Raw genomic sequence first — 5,773 nt, forward strand, 5'->3', positions numbered from 1 at the left:
TGAAGAACGGATACTGCGGACAGTGTCTCTTGTCCACAGCCTCAGTAACAGCTAAACTTTGAATCAGTCCGTCACGTACGTTCATATGGCTCAGTCGGAAGAGTACTGTTGCCAACGTAGATATCCTGACCGAGTTCCAGGCCAGTAAATACTTTTAATTTTGTCACAAATGTTGAACACATTTTGTCCTCTACGAAGAGTAAAATGTTTCCTTTAAAAGCGATTACGTATCTGGTCAGTGTCAAAACATGTAAATTTCATCTCTTCCATCAGCTCTAGCAACGATCTGTCTTCACTAATTTCTTCTGACACCCCGTTCCTTTCCCTATTTGACGAAGAGGTTCAATGCATTTTTTTTCTCAATCATATTTTCATTCCCTCCAACCACACCCTTTGTGGATGTTATATTGTCCAACATTTATTACCATACGAGAACATATACTCAGTTTCCGCAGAGACATTTGTGAAAGTAGCAACACCCGGAAGCAACGACCAGAATAAAAACACGAAAGTGGAATGTGTAGAACACCGTAATAACAGAAAGTGATTAAGGTTGCAGAGAGACACCTGAGATCCCTTACCCTTAGACGCACAGACCCACCATAGCTGTTTTAGTTACGACCTGGGCGCCCCGGGAGAGGCAAATCGTATATTGTTAACGTTAATTATCTGTTAAGGAGAGCGCTGAAACACAACCAATTTTCTTAAGTAGTTCTAAGTCTAGGGGACTGATGATCCCAGATGTTAAGTCCCATAGTGCTCAGAGCCATTTTTTGAACAACCAATTTTCATGGCATTTTTTTGTTTTTCTTTTTTCTTCCCAAAAACCTCTCATATATTCACTTGTGTGTCTTTTTCCTCTCTTCTGTCCATTTCTTTCCTGTTTTCTTCTCTTTGAGCGTTTGCTGAAATTTCTTTTTTATTTTTTTTCTCCGTATTTTTCCTTGTCTGTCATGTCTTCTGTGGAGATATTCGTTTCGTTGAGGTCTTCCATGATTTCCTTTACCCAGTTGGTTTTCACTGTATTAGTTATCACTAAGTTAAAAATTTTCTTGGTCAATCTATTTTCGTTCCTCCTCTGTATGTGTCTGTAGACCTTTTCCTTTCTTTCCCTGATGTTGTTTGTAATGGTCTCTGTTTATTCGCATAGTTCTTTTGTTGGTCTCTTTATCCAGATCCCTTCTTTCTGAACTGCTCCGTAGACCATTCTCAGTATTTTCCTCTCTTTGTTTTTCCACCTCGTTAATTTTCGTTCTTCCATCGATTACTGTTGTTTCTGAGACATTACAAGGTCTCTGGTAAAACTACTGTACTGCAGTGTCTTAATTTGGCATTGATGGAAATACTTCTTTTTTTGTAATGGTTCCATGTACATTTGTATGCTTTTTGTAGTTTTGTGACCCTTTCTTCGTTGGACGTTGCGTTTAGTTCTGCTTTTTGTATAATCTCTCCCAGGTATTTGAAACTATCTACTTGCGTTACCTTTCCATACTTTGTTACCGGTGGGTGTCTGTCTATGGATTTTGTGTCCATGTATTGCGTTTTTTCATCTGAGGTTTGTAGTCCTGTTTTGGCTGAGATTTCCTTTAGCGCCTCTAGAGCTTCCTTGGATTCTTTTCTATTATTTGTTATAATGGTCATATCACCGACAAAGGCCGGACATTTTATTTTTACGGTTCTATCCTTGTGTCTCTCCATCCTTATCCCATTGACTCCTTTGTCCCGAATCGGGTTAAATAGAATGGGTGACAGTCCATCTTTCTGCCTCACTCCTGTCTTGATTTCGAATGGTTCCGAGATCTCTTCCACAAATTCACTTTGGATGTTGTATTTGTTAATGTTTCCTGGATTAGCTTTCTGGTTTTGCTGTCCATCTTAATTTCTTCCAATATGGTGAAGAGTGTTTCTCTGTCTGTGGAGACGTAGACTTTTTTGAAGTCGACGAATATTATTGTGGTGTTCCTGGACTTTCTTGTTGTCGATACAGTACTCAGGCATCAGATAAGTTCACTGCATGATCTTCCTTTCTGCACCCTTCTTGGCATTCTCCTGTCTGTGGATCTGTTTGAGGCTCTAGTCGATTTAACAGGGGTTTTGATAGAATTTTGTACGTTACAGGCAGTTGTGAACTTCCTCTGTAGTTATTAGGGTCTGTTTTATCTCCTTTCTTGTGGAGGGGGTGTATTATCGCTGACTTCCATTCCTCTGGAACGTTTTCTGTTTCCCAGATGTTTTTGATTGTTCTGTGTATTTTGGATGTGATGCGTTCGTGGTCTAATTTCCAGATTTCCGCAATCAGTCTGTCTTCTCCACGGTGCTCTGTCATTTTTCAGTGATTTTATTATTTTCACGATTCCCTCATGTGTTGGCGGTTTGGAATCGAGACTGGGTTCCGGCTTCTCGAACTGTAGGATCTGCAACGGTTTATCGCAGTTCAGTAGTGTGTCAAAGTATTGCGCTAATGTTTCACAGTTATTTTTCGGGTTGTCTCCAGTGTTCCGTCTTATCTCTTGAAGCATAAACTCGGTGATTTATATCCTGTGATATTTCCTTTAAATGTTCTGTAAAAACTTCTAGAGTTGTTTTTGTTGTAATCCTTTTCTATCTCTTTCAGTCTGTTGTTCTGATAACCTCTTTTTTCTCTACGGATTATTTTCGAAGTGGTCTTCTGTTTCCTGTTGAATTCTTCCCCCATATATATTTTGTTTGGACTGCGGAGTCGAGGCAGGATGCATCGTTTGGGATCTCTACTTTAAATGTATTAGTGTTTGGCAAGAAATAATGATACATTACTAAATACACCTTTACAATATGGTATGATAACCCTTTTATCTTATTATAATAGCCAAAGAAACCGCTCTGTAAATAAGTTACATAATAGCATCTCACGTTCATTTGCGCATGTTTCTGCTGACAGTGGATCAGTACTCATGTCATACACTCTACGGACTATTAATCAAGACAGACAATGCAAGACTGATTATTCATAAATTTTCTCTTCCCTTATCGAAGGAAGAACATAAGAAGGTAGATAGCGATGTGCACACTATCTTATCTGTGGCTAACATTAGCTCAGGCTGAGGTTAATCGCTGAATTATTACTTGTTATTTTATGAAAGAAACTTTGCGAATGTAATATCTGTACACGACTGAATGCTGAAAGCATGTGAGATCTTACGATCCATGAATGGAAAGCTCAGTGTGATGATAAGTTTAGTCTGTCAAGAGCCGTTAAACGACTGGAAAGTGTAAGAAGATGTCATATACATTACCTCTACATACATACTCTGCAAGCCACCGTGTAGTGCATGGCGGGAGTGGCCGAGCGGTTCTAGGCGCTAAAGTCTGGAACCACCCGACCGCTACGGTCGCAGGTTCGAATCCTGCCTCGGGCATGGATGTGTGTGATGTCCTTAGGTTACTTAGGTTTAAGTAGTTCTAAGTTCTAGGGGACTGATGACCTCAGAAGTTAAGTCCCATAGTGCTCAGAGCCATTTGAAGTGCATGGCGGATGGTACCTCGTACCGGTATTAGCCATTTCGTTTCCTGTTCCACTCTCAAATGAAGCAAGGGAAAAATGACCTTCTATATACCTCCGTACGAGCCTTAATTTCTCTTATCTCCGTGGTAGTTACGCGAAATTGACATTGGTGACAGTAAAATCGTTCTGCAGTCAGTCTCAAATGCCGTTTCGCAATAGATCCTCGCGAAAAGAAAGCCGTCATGCCTTCAGCAATTCCCATTTGAGTTCACGACGCATCTCCATAATACTCGTGTGCTGATCGAACCTACCGTTAACAAATCTAGCAGCATGCCTTTGAATTCTTTCAATGTCTTCCTTTAATCCGATCTGATGGGGATTACACACGCTGTAGCAGTACTCAAGAATGGGTGACACTAGTGTTCTATAGGCTATCTCATTTATAGATGAGCTATACTTTCCTAGAATTCTTCCAACAAACCGACGTCGATCACTTGCCTTCCCTACCATCGTCCATGCGTACTCTATCCATTTCATACCGCTTTGCAACGTCACGTCTAGATATTTAATTGACGCGACTGTATCAAGAAACACACTACTAATGCTGTATTCGAACATTACAGGATTGTTTTTCCTACTCGTCTGTATTAATTTACATTTTTTTACATTCAGAGCAAGCTACCATTTATTACACCAATTAGAAATTTTAACTAAGTCATCTGGTATCTTTCTACAGTCACTCAACGACAAGAACAGACCCTCATAATTACATAATATTTTTAACATCTGTTTGTTCCAGAATACTTCAACACATTCTTAGTTCGAATATTATAAATTTCCTTGAGACATAAAATCTTGTGTCCACAGATCGTCAGGATTTAGAAAGCCTCGCTCGTGCGAAACTCAGCTTTTCCTTTTCTCAGATGACATCCTGTGAACCACGCAAGTAGGGCAACAGGTAGTTCCATATCCCGTAGACCACAGCATCATCAGCAAACAGTCGCCGACTGCGACGTCAATAAGAACGGCCCTGTCACACATCCTTGAGCACTCCTGACGATGCCCTTATCTCTGATGAACACCTGCCGTCGAGAACTACTTACTGGATTCTATTCCTTGAAAAGTATTCGAGCCACTCACATATCAGGGAGCCTACTCCATACGTTTGTACCCTCGTTAACAGTTTGCGTCGGGGCACAAAGTCAAATACTTTCGGGCAATCTAGGAATATGGAACTACCTGTTGCCCTACTCACGTGGTTCACAGGATGTCATCTGAGAAAAGGACAAGCTGAGTTTCGCACGAGCGAGGCTTTCTAAATCCTGACGATCTGTGGACACAAGATTTTATGTCTCAAGGAAATTTATAATATTCGAACTAAGAATGTGTTGAAGTATTCTGGAACAAACAGATGTTAAAAATATTATGTAATTATGAGGGTCTGTTCTTTTACCTTTCCGATATACTAGAGCCACCTAGGTTTTTTTCATTTGTTTGAGACTTTGAGCTGGGCGAGAGATTCGCGATAAATCTAAGCTAAGTAAGTGGCCAGTGCTGCATCTTACTCTCTGTAAAGCCTAACTGGTGTTCCATGCATACCTGACGATCTATTAGTTTTCAACTCTTTCAGTTGCTTCTCCGTACTAACGGCCTTGCCGCAGTGGTAACACCGTTTCCCGTCAGATCACCGAAGTTAAGCGCTGTTGGGCTGGGCTAGCACTTGGATGGGTGACCATTCGGTCTGCCGAGCGCTGTTGGCAAGCGAGATGCACTCAGCCCTTGTGAAGCAAAACTGCGGAGTTACTTGATTGAGAAGTAGCGGCTCCGGTCTCGGAAACTGGAATACGGCTGGGAGAGCGGCGTGCTGTCCACTAGCCCATCCATATCCGCATCCAGTGACGCCTGTGGACTGATGACGCGGCGGTCGGTCGGTACCTTTGGGCATTCATGGCCTGTGCGGGAGGAGTTTAGTTTTTAGTTGCTTCTTTACGCCAGGGATGCCTACTACTACGTCCTCCGGTCTGTGCATGTTTGTGCGATACTCCAGCGTGAACGATTTATTAAACACGCATCGACATTCTTACAGACGCTATTACTATTTTTATAACCACATGAATTATCCAATTTATCGAAACTGATGTAAATTCTACTCAAAATCACTTAATATCTCAGTGTGAACCGTTTAATCCGAAATAAGTAGCACCCGTCTATCACAAATAAATACTGAAACCAGCATGTGTACTCTGGTACTGATAATCTCATGGCTACTTTCCACGGCGATAAAACATTAAT

The 5,773-nt window shown here is 41.2% G+C and overlaps 1 pseudogene; it reads left to right on the forward strand.

Moving 5' to 3' along the window:
- The first annotated feature begins 5,123 nt into the window (after positions 1 to 5,123).
- LOC126420045 (5S ribosomal RNA) lies at positions 5,124 to 5,241 on the forward strand (annotated as a pseudogene).
- Positions 5,242 to 5,773: the final 532 nt, after the last annotated feature.

Source organism: Schistocerca serialis, chromosome 1 (assembly GCF_023864345.2).
Source record: "Schistocerca serialis cubense isolate TAMUIC-IGC-003099 chromosome 1, iqSchSeri2.2, whole genome shotgun sequence".
In the NCBI taxonomy this organism is placed as follows: Eukaryota; Metazoa; Arthropoda; class Insecta; order Orthoptera; family Acrididae; genus Schistocerca; species Schistocerca serialis.